Raw genomic sequence first — 13,230 nt, 5'->3', positions numbered from 1 at the left:
AAGGCACGAAGAGCTTACAGCACCTAGAATTACCAGGCAGTATTTAGAGTAAAACGGTGTGTAAAAGCTGCCTTTATGAAAGAGAGAAAATAAAAATATATATATAAAATAGTAAAATGGAAGGGGAGTAATAGATTTAAATTAATCGTGAAGTGGAGCGCCCCCTGTATAAAGTAAAAGTGAGAAAAGCTTACAGCACCTGGTATTCCCAGGTGGTCTCCCATCCAAGTACTAACCAGACCCTATGCTGCTTAGCTTCCGAGATCAGACGAGATCGGGCGTGTTCAGGGTGGTATGGCCGTAAGCGAGAGATACTACCAAAAACAGCCCTTTTGCATTACACGCCTCTATACATGCCAGTTGGTCCCATTGGATCCTACTCCTGGTTTTTTTTTTTTTTTTTATGTGACTCACACTGCAGCCCCACCATCCAATCGGCAACGCCGGACCCACACCAAACATTCACCAAACTACTCAGCCGGCAGCCTACCACAATTATTCCATTCTTTCCGCATCCGCACACTTCCTTCTCTTTAACTCCTTTTCACTACCGCACAGGTTAATCGCCGCACGTCCCCCGCCAGCAAACATTACTCCTTTGCCTACTGCATGCAGGCTTCTCTTAACGACCCTCTGTTATCAACTCCGCTAACAGCCACAAAATCTCCGCCGCACGAAGCCCACTGGTAGCTGCTGAATCACATGCTTCCCCAAAACGTTGCGCTGTCAGAACACTGGGAGCTACACACACCAACAAGTCCATACTGCAGGCTGCAGCCAGAACAATTTTCTACATTCAAACATCGATGGCCTCTTCTCTCTAAAAATTCACCAGACCGCTTCTACCACCAGCAAAGAAGTTTCCATCCCTAATTCCTCTGTGATTCCCACTAACCTAAACATTAAGCTGGCATTGAAGGGTGTGAATTACCCCGGCCAATCTGTTCTTTTAAATACAGCTTTTAGCAAATTTTGAAAGGAGAAGAGCAGAACTTGCTATGCCAATAATATCGAGGCTTCTGTGGCGAAGTGGTTTTTGCATAGAAAACAAAGCGGTCAGTTGAAGAGGAATAATATCAGTACTTTGTTTAAAACTGTGTGTAAAAAGCTGTCTCTTTATCATTAACAATAAGTTGTAAAACGTGAATGGGGAGTGACAGTTTTCAAGTTTGTGAGAAGATCGCGCCCTGGTGGAATAAAGGCACGAACAGCTTACAGCACCTAGAATTACCAGGAAGTATTTAGAGTAAAACGGTGTGTAAAAGCTGCCTTTATGAATGAGAGAAAAATATATATATATATATAAAATAGTAAAATGGAAGGGGAGTGATAGATTTAAATTAATCGTGAAGTGGAGCGCCCCCTGTATAAAGTAAAAGTGAGAAAAGCTTACAGCACCTGGTATCCCCAGGTGGTCACCTATCCAAGTACTGACCAGACCCTACCCTGCTTAGCTTCCAAGATCAGATGAGATCGGGCGTGTTCAGGGTGGTACGGCCGTAAGCGAGAGATGCGACCAAAAACAGCCCTTTTGCATTACACGCGTCTATACATGCCAGTTAGTCCCATTGGATCCTACTCCTGGTTTTTTTTATTTTTTTTATCTGACTCACACTGCAGCACCACCATCCAATCGGCAGCGCCGGACCCACACCAAACATTCACCAAACTACTCAGCCGGCAGCCTACCACAATTATTCCATTCTTTCCGCATCCGCACACTTCCTTCTCTTTAACTCCTTTTCACTACCGCACAGGTTAATCGCCGCACGTCCCCCGCCGGCAAACATTACTCCTTTGCCTACTGCATGCAGGCTTCTCTTAACGACCCTCTGTTATCAACTCCGCTAACAGCCACAAAATCTCCGCCGCACGAAGCCCACTGGTAGCTGCTGAATCACATGCTTCCCCAAAACGTTGCGCTGTCAGAACACTGGGAGCTACACACACCAACAAGTCCATACTGCAGGCTGCAGCCAGAACAATTTTCTACATTCAAACATCGACGGCCTCTTCTCTCTAAAAATTCACCAGACCGCTTCTACCACCAGCAAAGAAGTTTCCATCCCTAATTCCTCTGTGATTCCCACTAACCTAAACATTAAGCTGGCATTGAAGGGTGTGAATTACCCCGGCCAATCTGTTCTTTTAAATACAGCTTTTAGCAAGTTTTGAAAGGAGAAGAGCAGAACTTGCTATGCCAATAATATCGAGTCTTCTGTGGCGAAGTGGTTTTTGCATAGAAAACAAAGCGGTCAGTTGAAGAGGAATAATATCAGTACTTTGTTTAAAACTGTGTGTAAAAAGCTGTCTCTTTATCATTAACAATAAGTTGTAAAACGTGAATGGGGAGTGACAGTCTTCAAGTTTGTGAGACGATCGTGCCCTGGTGGAATAAAGGCACGAACAGCTTACAGCACCTAGAATTACCAGGAAGTATTTTGAGTAAAACGGTGCGTAAAAGCTGCCTTTATGAATGAGAGAAAAAAAAATATATATATATAAAATAGTAAAATGGAAGGGGAGTGATAGATTTAAATTAATCGTGAAGTGGAGCGCCCCCTGTATAAAGTAAAAGTGAGAAAAGCTTACAGCACCTGGTATTCCCAGGTGGTCTCCCATCCAAGTACTAACCAGACCCTACCCTGCTTAGCTTCCGAGATCAGACAAGATCGGGCGTGTTCAGGGTGGTATGGCCATAAGCGAGAGACACTACCAAAAACAGCCCTTTTGCATTACACGCCTCTATACATGCCAGTTGGTCTCATTGGATCCTACTCCTGGTTTTTTTTTTTTTTTTTTATCTGACTCTCAATGCAGCCCCACCATCCAATCGGCAACGCCGGAACCACACCAAACATTCACCAAACTACTCAGCCGGCAGCCTACCACAATTATTCCATTCTTTCCGCATCCGCACACTTCCTTCTCTTTAACTCCTTTTCACTACCGCACAGGTTAATCGCCGCACATCCCCCGCCAGCAAACATTACTCCTTTGCCTACTGCATGCAGGCTTCTCTTAAAGACCCTCTGTTATCAACTCCGCTAACAGCCACAAAATCTCCGCCGCACGAAGCCCACTGGTAGCTGCTGAATCACATGCTTCCCCAAAACGTTGCGCTGTCAGAACACTGGGAGCTACACACACCAAGTCCATACTGCAGGCTGCAGCCAGAACAATTTTCTACATTCAAACATCGACGGCCTCTTCTCTCTAAAAATTCACCAGACCGCTTCTACCACCAGCAAAGAAGTTTCCATCCCTAATTCCTCTGTGATTCCCACTAACCTAAACATTAAGCTGGCATTGAAGGGTGTGAATTACCCCGGCCAATCTGTTCTTTTAAATACAGCTTTTAGCAAGTTTTGAAAGGAGAAGAGCAGAACTTGCTATGCCAATAATATCGAGGCTTCTGTGGCGAAGTGGTTTTTGCATAGAAAACAAAGCGGTCAGTTGAAGAGGAATAATATCAGTACTTTGTTTAAAACTGTGTGTAAAAAGCTGTCTCTTTATCATTAACAATAAGTTGTAAAACGTGAATGGGGAGTGACAGTCTTCAAGTTTGTGAGAAGATCGCGCCCTGGTGGAATAAAGGCACGAACAGCTTACAGCACCTAGAATTACCAGGAAGTATTTAGAGTAAAACGGTTTCTAAAAGCTGCCTTTATGAATGAGAGAAAAATATATATATATATAAAATAGTAAAATGGAAGGGGAGTGCTAGATTTAAATTAATCGTGAAGTGGAGCGCCCCCTGTATAAAGTAAAAGTGAGAAAAGCTTACAGCACCTGGTATTCCCAGGTGGTCACCTATCCAAGTACTGACCAGACCCAACCCTGCTTAGCTTCCAAGATCAGATGAGATCGGGCGTGTTCAGGGTGGTACGGCCGTAAGCGAGAGATGCGACCAAAAACAGCCCTTTTGCATTACACGCGTCTATACATGCCAGTTAGTCCCATTGGATCCTACTCCTGGTTTTTTTTTTTTTTTTTATCTGACTCACACTGCAGCACCACCATCCAATCGGCAGCGCCGGACCCACACCAAACATTCACCAAACTACTCAGCCGGCAGCCTACCACAATTATTCCATTCTTTCCGCATCCGCACACTTCCTTCTCTTTAACTCCTTTTCACTACCGCACAGGTTAATCGCCGCACGTCCCCCGCCGGCAAACATTACTCCTTTGCCTACTGCATGCAGGCTTCTCTTAACGACCCTCTGTTATCAACTCCGCTAACAGCCACAAAATCTCCGCCGCACGAAGCCCACTGGTAGCTGCTGAATCACATGCTTCCCCAAAACGTTGCGCTGTCAGAACACTGGGAGCTACACACACCAACAAGTCCATACTGCAGGCTGCAGCCAGAACAATTTTCTACATTCAAACATCGACGGCCTCTTCTCTCTAAAAATTCACCAGACCGCTTCTACCACCAGCAAAGAAGTTTCCATCCCTAATTCCTCTGTGATTCCCACTAACCTAAACATTAAGCTGGCATTGAAGGGTGTGAATTACCCCGGCCAATCTGTTCTTTTAAATACAGCTTTTAGCAAGTTTTGAAAGGAGAAGAGCAGAACTTGCTATGCCAATAATATCGAGTCTTCTGTGGCGAAGTGGTTTTTGCATAGAAAACAAAGCGGTCAGTTGAAGAGGAATAATATCAGTACTTTGTTTAAAACTGTGTGTAAAAAGCTGTCTCTTTATCATTAACAATAAGTTGTAAAACGTGAATGGGGAGTGACAGTCTTCAAGTTTGTGAGAAGATCGTGCCCTGGTGGAATAAAGGCACGAACAGCTTACAGCACCTAGAATTACCAGGAAGTATTTTGAGTAAAACGGTGCGTAAAAGCTGCCTTTATGAATGAGAGAAAAAAAAAAATATATATATAAAATAGTAAAATGGAAGGGGAGTGATAGATTTAAATTAATCGTGAAGTGGAGCGCCCCCTGTATAAAGTAAAAGTGAGAAAAGCTTACAGCACCTGGTATTCCCAGGTGGTCTCCCATCCAAGTACTAACCAGACCCTACCCTGCTTAGCTTCCGAGATCAGACAAGATCGGGCGTGTTCAGGGTGGTATGGCCATAAGCGAGAGACACTACCAAAAACAGCCCTTTTGCATTACACGCCTCTATACATGCCAGTTGGTCCCATTGGATCCTACTCCTGGTTTTTTTTTTTTTTTTTATCTGACTCTCAATGCAGCCCCACCATCCAATCGGCAACGCCGGAACCACACCAAACATTCACCAAACTACTCAGCCGGCAGCCTACCACAATTATTCCATTCTTTCCGCATCCGCACACTTCCTTCTCTTTAACTCCTTTTCACTACCGCACAGGTTAATCGCCGCACATCCCCCGCCAGCAAACATTACTCCTTTGCCTACTGCATGCAGGCTTCTCTTAAAGACCCTCTGTTATCAACTCCGCTAACAGCCACAAAATCTCCGCCGCACGAAGCCCACTGGTAGCTGCTGAATCACATGCTTCCCCAAAACGTTGCGCTGTCAGAACACTGGGAGCTACACACACCAAGTCCATACTGCAGGCTGCAGCCAGAACAATTTTCTACATTCAAACATCGACGGCCTCTTCTCTCTAAAAATTCACCAGACCGCTTCTACCACCAGCAAAGAAGTTTCCATCCCTAATTCCTCTGTGATTCCCACTAACCTAAACATTAAGCTGGCATTGAAGGGTGTGAATTACCCCGGCCAATTTGTTCTTTTAAATACAGCTTTTAGCAAGTTTTGAAAGGAGAAGAGCAGAACTTGCTATGCCAATAATATCGAGTCTTCTGTGGCGAAGTGGTTTTTGCATAGAAAACAAAGCGGTCAGTTGAAGAGGAATAATATCAGTACTTTGTTTAAAACTGTGTGTAAAAAGCTGTCTCTTTATCATTAACAATAAGTTGTAAAACGTGAATGGGGAGTGACAGTCTTCAAGTTTGTGAGAAGATCGCGCCCTGGTGGAATAAAGGCACGAACAGCTTACAGCACCTAGAATTACCAGGAAGTATTTAGAGTAAAACGGTTTCTAAAAGCTGGCTTTATGAAAGAGAGAAAAAATATATATATATAAAATAGTAAAATGGAAGGGGAGTGCTAGATTTAAATTAATCGTGAAGTGGAGCGCCCCCTGTATAAAGTAAAAGTGAGAAAAGCTTACAGCACCTGGTATTCCCAGGTGGTCTCCCATCCAAGTACTAACCAGACCCTACGCTGCTTAGCTTCCGAGATCAGACGAGATCGGGCGTGTTCAGGGTGGTATGGCCGTAAGCGAGAGATGCTACCAAAAACAGCCCTTTTGCATTACACGCCTCTATACATGCCAGTTGGTCCCATTGGATCCTACTCCTGGTTTTTTTTTTTTTTTTTATGTGACTCACACTGCAGCCCCACCATCCAATCGGCAACGCCGGACCCACACCAAACATTCACCAAACTACTCAGCCGGCAGCCTACCACAATTATTCCATTCTTTCCGCATCCGCACACTTCCTTCTCTTTAACTCCTTTTCACTACCGCACAGGTTAATCGCCGCACGTCCCCCGCCAGCAAACATTACTCCTTTGCCTACTGCATGCAGGCTTCTCTTAACGACCCTCTGTTATCAACTCCGCTAACAGCCACAAAATCTCCGCCGCACGAAGCCCACTGGTAGCTGCTGAATCACATGCTTCCCCAAAACGTTGCGCTGTCAGAACACTGGGAGCTACACACACCAACAAGTCCATACTGCAGGCTGCAGCCAGAACAATTTTCTACATTCAAACATCGATGGCCTCTTCTCTCTAAAAATTCACCAGACCGCTTCTACCACCAGCAAAGAAGTTTCCATCCCTAATTCCTCTGTGATTCCCACTAACCTAAACATTAAGCTGGCATTGAAGGGTGTGAATTACCCCGGCCAATCTGTTCTTTTAAATACAGCTTTTAGCAAGTTTTGAAAGGAGAAGAGCAGAACTTGCTATGCCAATAATATCGAGGCTTCTGTGGCAAGGTGGTTTTTGCATAGAAAACAAAGCGGTCAGTTGAAGAGGAATAATATCAGTACTTTGTTTAAAACTGTGTGTAAAAAGCTGTCTCTTTATCATTAACAATAAGTTGTAAAACGTGAATGGGGAGTGACAGTCTTCAAGTTTGTGAGAAGATCGCGCCCTGGTGGAATAAAGGCACGAACAGCTTACAGCACCTAGAATTACCAGGAAGTATTTAGAGTAAAACGGTTTCTAAAAGCTGCCTTTATGAATGAGAGAAAAATATATATATATATAAAATAGTAAAATGGAAGGGGAGTGCTAGATTTAAATTAATCGTGAAGTGGAGCGCCCCCTGTATAAAGTAAAAGTGAGAAAAGCTTACAGCACCTGGTATTCCCAGGTGGTCACCTATCCAAGTACTGACCAGACCCAACCCTGCTTAGCTTCCAAGATCAGATGAGATCGGGCGTGTTCAGGGTGGTACGGCCGTAAGCGAGAGATGTGACCAAAAACAGCCCTTTTGCATTACACGCGTCTATACATGCCAGTTAGTCCCATTGGATCCTACTCCTGGTTTTTTTTTTTTTTTTATCTGACTCACACTGCAGCACCACCATCCAATCGGCAGCGCCGGACCCACACCAAACATTCACCAAACTACTCAGCCGGCAGCCTACCACAATTATTCCATTCTTTCCGCATCCGCACACTTCCTTCTCTTTAACTCCTTTTCACTACCGCACAGGTTAATCGCCGCACGTCCCCCGCCGGCAAACATTACTCCTTTGCCTACTGCATGCAGGCTTCTCTTAACGACCCTCTGTTATCAACTCCGCTAACAGCCACAAAATCTCCGCCGCACGAAGCCCACTGGTAGCTGCTGAATCACATGCTTCCCCAAAACGTTGCGCTGTCAGAACACTGGGAGCTACACACACCAACAAGTCCATACTGCAGGCTGCAGCCAGAACAATTTTCTACATTCAAACATCGACGGCCTCTTCTCTCTAAAAATTCACCAGACCGCTTCTACCACCAGCAAAGAAGTTTCCATCCCTAATTCCTCTGTGATTCCCACTAACCTAAACATTAAGCTGGCATTGAAGGGTGTGAATTACCCCGGCCAATCTGTTCTTTTAAATACAGCTTTTAGCAAGTTTTGAAAGGAGAAGAGCAGAACTTGCTATGCCAATAATATCGAGTCTTCTGTGGCGAAGTGGTTTTTGCATAGAAAACAAAGCGGTCAGTTGAAGAGGAATAATATCAGTACTTTGTTTAAAACTGTGTGTAAAAAGCTGTCTCTTTATCATTAACAATAAGTTGTAAAACGTGAATGGGGAGTGACAGTCTTCAAGTTTGTGAGAAGATCGCGCCCTGGTGGAATAAAGGCACGAACAGCTTACAGCACCTAGAATTACCAGGAAGTATTTAGAGTAAAACGGTTTCTAAAAGCTGGCTTTATGAAAGAGAGAAAAAATATATATATATAAAATAGTAAAATGGAAGGGGAGTGCTAGATTTAAATTAATCGTGAAGTGGAGCGCCCCCTGTATAAAGTAAAAGTGAGAAAAGCTTACAGCACCTGGTATTCCCAGGTGGTCTCCCATCCAAGTACTAACCAGACCCTACGCTGCTTAGCTTCCGAGATCAGACGAGATCGGGCGTGTTCAGGGTGGTATGGCCGTAAGCGAGAGATGCTACCAAAAACAGCCCTTTTGCATTACACGCCTCTATACATGCCAGTTGGTCCCATTGGATCCTACTCCTGGTTTTTTTTTTTTTTTTTATGTGACTCACACTGCAGCCCCACCATCCAATCGGCAACGCCGGACCCACACCAAACATTCACCAAACTACTCAGCCGGCAGCCTACCACAATTATTCCATTCTTTCCGCATCCGCACACTTCCTTCTCTTTAACTCCTTTTCACTACCGCACAGGTTAATCGCCGCACGTCCCCCGCCAGCAAACATTACTCCTTTGCCTACTGCATGCAGGCTTCTCTTAACGACCCTCTGTTATCAACTCCGCTAACAGCCACAAAATCTCCGCCGCACGAAGCCCACTGGTAGCTGCTGAATCACATGCTTCCCCAAAACGTTGCGCTGTCAGAACACTGGGAGCTACACACACCAACAAGTCCATACTGCAGGCTGCAGCCAGAACAATTTTCTACATTCAAACATCGATGGCCTCTTCTCTCTAAAAATTCACCAGACCGCTTCTACCACCAGCAAAGAAGTTTCCATCCCTAATTCCTCTGTGATTCCCAATAACCTAAACATTAAGCTGGCATTGAAGGGTGTGAATTACCCCGGCCAATCTGTTCTTTTAAATACAGCTTTTAGCAAGTTTTGAAAGGAGAAGAGCAGAACTTGCTATGCCAATAATATCGAGGCTTCTGTGGCGAAGTGGTTTTTGCATAGAAAACAAAGCGGTCAGTTGAAGAGGAATAATATCAGTACTTTGTTTAAAACTGTGTGTAAAAAGCTGTCTCTTTATCATTAACAATAAGTTGTAAAACGTGAATGGGGAGTGACAGTCTTCAAGTTTGTGTGAAGATCGCGCCCTGGTGGAATAAAGGCACGAACAGCTTACAGCACCTAGAATTACCAGGAAGTATTTAGAGTAAAACGGTTTCTAAAAGCTGCCTTTATGAATGAGAGAAAAATATATATATATATAAAATAGTAAAATGGAAGGGGAGTGCTAGATTTAAATTAATCGTGAAGTGGAGCGCCCCCTGTATAAAGTAAAAGTGAGAAAAGCTTACAGCACCTGGTATTCCCAGGTGGTCACCTATCCAAGTACTGACCAGACCCAATCCTGCTTAGCTTCCAAGATCAGATGAGATCGGGCGTGTTCAGGGTGGTACGGCCGTAAGCGAGAGATGTGACCAAAAACAGCCCTTTTGCATTACACGCGTCTATACATGCCAGTTAGTCCCATTGGATCCTACTCCTGGTTTTTTTTTTTTTTTTTATCTGACTCACACTGCAGCACCACCATCCAATCGGCAGCGCCGGACCCACACCAAACATTCACCAAACTACTCAGCCGGCAGCCTACCACAATTATTCCATTCTTTCCGCATCCGCACACTTCCTTCTCTTTAACTCCTTTTCACTACCGCACAGGTTAATCGCCGCACGTCCCCCGCCGGCAAACATTACTCCTTTGCCTACTGCATGCAGGCTTCTCTTAACGACCCTCTGTTATCAACTCCGCTAACAGCCACAAAATCTCCGCCGCACGAAGCCCACTGGTAGCTGCTGAATCACATGCTTCCCCAAAACGTCGCGCTGTCAGAACACTGGGAGCTACACACACCAACAAGTCCATACTGCAGGCTGCAGCCAGAACAATTTTCTACATTCAAACATCGACGGCCTCTTCTCTCTAAAAATTCACCAGACCGCTTCTACCACCAGCAAAGAAGTTTCCATCCCTAATTCCTCTGTGATTCCCACTAACCTAAACATTAAGCTGGCATTGAAGGGTGTGAATTACCCCGGCCAATCTGTTCTTTTAAATACAGCTTTTAGCAAGTTTTGAAAGGAGAAGAGCAGAACTTGCTATGCCAATAATATCGAGTCTTCTGTGGCGAAGTGGTTTTTGCATAGAAAACAAAGCGGTCAGTTGAAGAGGAATAATATCAGTACTTTGTTTAAAACTGTGTGTAAAAAGCTGTCTCTTTATCATTAACAATAAGTTGTAAAACGTGAATGGGGAGTGACAGTCTTCAAGTTTGTGAGAAGATCGCGCCCTGGTGGAATAAAGGCACGAACAGCTTACAGCACCTAGAATTACCAGGAAGTATTTTGAGTAAAACGGTGCGTAAAAGCTGCCTTTATGAATGAGAGAAAAAAAAAAATATATATATAAAATAGTAAAATGGAAGGGGAGTGATAGATTTAAATTAATCGTGAAGTGGAGCGCCCCCTGTATAAAGTAAAAGTGAGAAAAGCTTACAGCACCTGGTATTCCCAGGTGGTCTCCCATCCAAGTACTAACCAGACCCTACCCTGCTTAGCTTCCGAGATCAGACAAGATCGGGCGTGTTCAGGGTGGTATGGCCATAAGCGAGAGACACTACCAAAAACAGCCCTTTTGCATTACACGCCTCTATACATGCCAGTTGGTCCCATTGGATCCTACTCCTGGTTTTTATTTTTTTTTTTATCTGACTCTCAATGCAGCCCCACCATCCAATCGGCAACGCCGGAACCACACCAAACATTCACCAAACTACTCAGCCGGCAGCCTACCACAATTATTCCATTCTTTCCGCATCCGCACACTTCCTTCTCTTTAACTCCTTTTCACTACCGCACAGGTTAATCGCCGCACATCCCCCGCCAGCAAACATTACTCCTTTGCCTACTGCATGCAGGCTTCTCTTAAAGACCCTCTGTTATCAACTCCGCTAACAGCCACAAAATCTCCGCCGCACGAAGCCCACTGGTAGCTGCTGAATCACATGCTTCCCCAAAACGTTGCGCTGTCAGAACACTGGGAGCTACACACACCAAGTCCATACTGCAGTCTGCAGCCAGAACAATTTTCTACATTCAAACATCGACGGCCTCTTCTCTCTAAAAATTCACCAGACCGCTTCTACCACCAGCAAAGAAGTTTCCATCCCTAATTCCTCTGTGATTCCCACTAACCTAAACATTAAGCTGGCATTGAAGGGTGTGAATTACCCCGGCCAATCTGTTCTTTTAAATACAGCTTTTAGCAAGTTTTGAAAGGAGAAGAGCAGAACTTGCTATGCCAATAATATCGAGTCTTCTGTGGCGAAGTGGTTTTTGCATAGAAAACAAAGCGGTCAGTTGAAGAGGAATAATATCAGTACTTTGTTTAAAACTGTGTGTAAAAAGCTGTCTCTTTATCATTAACAATAAGTTGTAAAACGTGAATGGGGAGTGACAGTCTTCAAGTTTGTGAGAAGATCGCGCCCTGGTGGAATAAAGGCACGAACAGCTTAGAGCACCTTGAATTACCAGGAAGTATTTAGAGTAAAACGGTGTGTAAAAGCTACCTTTATGAATGAGAGAAAAATATATATATATATATAAAATAGTAAAATAGAAGGGGAGTGATAGATTTAAATTAATCGTGAAGTGGAGCGCCCCCTGTATAAAGTAAAAGTGAGAAAAGCTTACAGCACCTGGTATTCCCAGGAGGTCTCCCATCCAAGTACTAACCAGACCCTATCCTGCTTAGCTTATGAGATCAGATGAGATCGGGCGTGTTCAGGGTGGTATCGCCATAAGCGAGAGACGCTACCAAAAACAGCCCTTTTGCATTACACGCCTCTATACATGCCAGTTGGTCCCATTGGATCCTACTAATGTTCTTTTTTTTTTTTTTATCTGACTCACACTGCAGCCCCACCATCCAATCGGCAGCGCCGGACCCACACCAAACATTCACCAAACTACTCAGCCAGCAGCCTACCACAATTATTCCATTCTTTCCGCATTAGCACACTTCCTTCTTTTTAACTCCTTTTCACTACCGCACAGGTTAATCGCCGCACGTCCCCCGCCGGCAAACATTACTCCTTTGCCTACTGCATGCAGGCTTCTCTTAACGACCCTCTGTTATCAACTCCGCTAACAGCCACAAAATCTCCGCCGCACGAAGCCCACTGGTAGCTGCTGAATCACATGCTTCCCCAAAACGTCGCGCTGTCAGAACACTGGGAGCTACACACACCAACAAGTCCATACTGCAGGCTGCAGCCAGAACAATTTTCTACATTCAAACATCGACGGCCTCTTCTCTCTAAAAATTCACCAGACCGCTTCTACCACCAGCAAAGAAGTTTCCATCCCTAATTCCTCTGTGACTCCCACTAACCTAAACATTAAGCTGGCATTGAAGGGTGTGAATTACCCCGGCCAATCTGTTCTTTTAAATACAGCTTTTAGCAAGTTTTGAAAGGAGAAGAGCAGAACTTGCTATGCCAATAATATCGAGTCTTCTGTGGCGAAGTGGTTTTTGCATAGAAAACAAAGCGGTCAGTTGAAGAGGAATAATATCAGTACTTTGTTTAAAACTGTGTGTAAAAAGCTGTCTCTTTATCATTAACAATAAGTTGTAAAATGTGAATGGGGAGTGACAGTCTTCAAGTTTGTGAGAAGATCGCGCCCTGGTGGAATAAAGGCACGAACAGCTTACAGCACCTAGAATTACCAGGAAGTATTTAGAGTAAAACGGTTTCTAA

The 13,230-nt window shown here is 44.4% G+C and overlaps 11 non-coding genes across 11 annotated transcripts; all 11 read right to left on the bottom strand.

The window, feature by feature from the left end:
* Positions 1-187: 187 nt before the first annotated feature.
* LOC125735788 (5S ribosomal RNA) lies at positions 188-306 on the bottom strand. Its single transcript, XR_007395077.1, has one exon. It is a non-coding gene; the product is annotated as a 5S ribosomal RNA (ribosomal RNA).
* A 1,080-nt stretch (positions 307-1,386) lies between these two features.
* LOC125730927 (5S ribosomal RNA) lies at positions 1,387-1,505 on the bottom strand. The gene has a single exon (XR_007391220.1). It is a non-coding gene; the product is annotated as a 5S ribosomal RNA (ribosomal RNA).
* Positions 1,506-2,585: 1,080 nt separating this feature from the next.
* LOC125734337 (5S ribosomal RNA) lies at positions 2,586-2,704 on the bottom strand. The gene has a single exon (XR_007393653.1). It is a non-coding gene; the product is annotated as a 5S ribosomal RNA (ribosomal RNA).
* Positions 2,705-3,780: 1,076 nt separating this feature from the next.
* On the bottom strand, positions 3,781-3,899 carry LOC125736246 (5S ribosomal RNA). Its single transcript, XR_007395530.1, has one exon. It is a non-coding gene; the product is annotated as a 5S ribosomal RNA (ribosomal RNA).
* Positions 3,900-4,979: 1,080 nt separating this feature from the next.
* Positions 4,980-5,098, bottom strand: LOC125734336 (5S ribosomal RNA). The gene has a single exon (XR_007393652.1). It is a non-coding gene; the product is annotated as a 5S ribosomal RNA (ribosomal RNA).
* Positions 5,099-6,172: 1,074 nt separating this feature from the next.
* Positions 6,173-6,291, bottom strand: LOC125734034 (5S ribosomal RNA). Its single transcript, XR_007393362.1, has one exon. It is a non-coding gene; the product is annotated as a 5S ribosomal RNA (ribosomal RNA).
* A 1,078-nt stretch (positions 6,292-7,369) lies between these two features.
* LOC125736245 (5S ribosomal RNA) lies at positions 7,370-7,488 on the bottom strand. Its single transcript, XR_007395529.1, has one exon. It is a non-coding gene; the product is annotated as a 5S ribosomal RNA (ribosomal RNA).
* A 1,076-nt stretch (positions 7,489-8,564) lies between these two features.
* On the bottom strand, positions 8,565-8,683 carry LOC125734031 (5S ribosomal RNA). Its single transcript, XR_007393360.1, has one exon. It is a non-coding gene; the product is annotated as a 5S ribosomal RNA (ribosomal RNA).
* Positions 8,684-9,761: 1,078 nt separating this feature from the next.
* Positions 9,762-9,880, bottom strand: LOC125730716 (5S ribosomal RNA). Its single transcript, XR_007391008.1, has one exon. It is a non-coding gene; the product is annotated as a 5S ribosomal RNA (ribosomal RNA).
* A 1,080-nt stretch (positions 9,881-10,960) lies between these two features.
* LOC125734334 (5S ribosomal RNA) lies at positions 10,961-11,079 on the bottom strand. The gene has a single exon (XR_007393650.1). It is a non-coding gene; the product is annotated as a 5S ribosomal RNA (ribosomal RNA).
* A 1,077-nt stretch (positions 11,080-12,156) lies between these two features.
* On the bottom strand, positions 12,157-12,275 carry LOC125731067 (5S ribosomal RNA). The gene has a single exon (XR_007391356.1). It is a non-coding gene; the product is annotated as a 5S ribosomal RNA (ribosomal RNA).
* Between the last annotated feature and the right edge of the window lie 955 nt (positions 12,276-13,230).

The sequence above is a fragment of the Brienomyrus brachyistius genome, chromosome 2 (genome assembly GCF_023856365.1).
Source record: "Brienomyrus brachyistius isolate T26 chromosome 2, BBRACH_0.4, whole genome shotgun sequence".
Taxonomy (NCBI): Eukaryota; Metazoa; Chordata; class Actinopteri; order Osteoglossiformes; family Mormyridae; genus Brienomyrus; species Brienomyrus brachyistius.
This window is presented reverse-complemented; position numbering and strand designations above follow the sequence as displayed.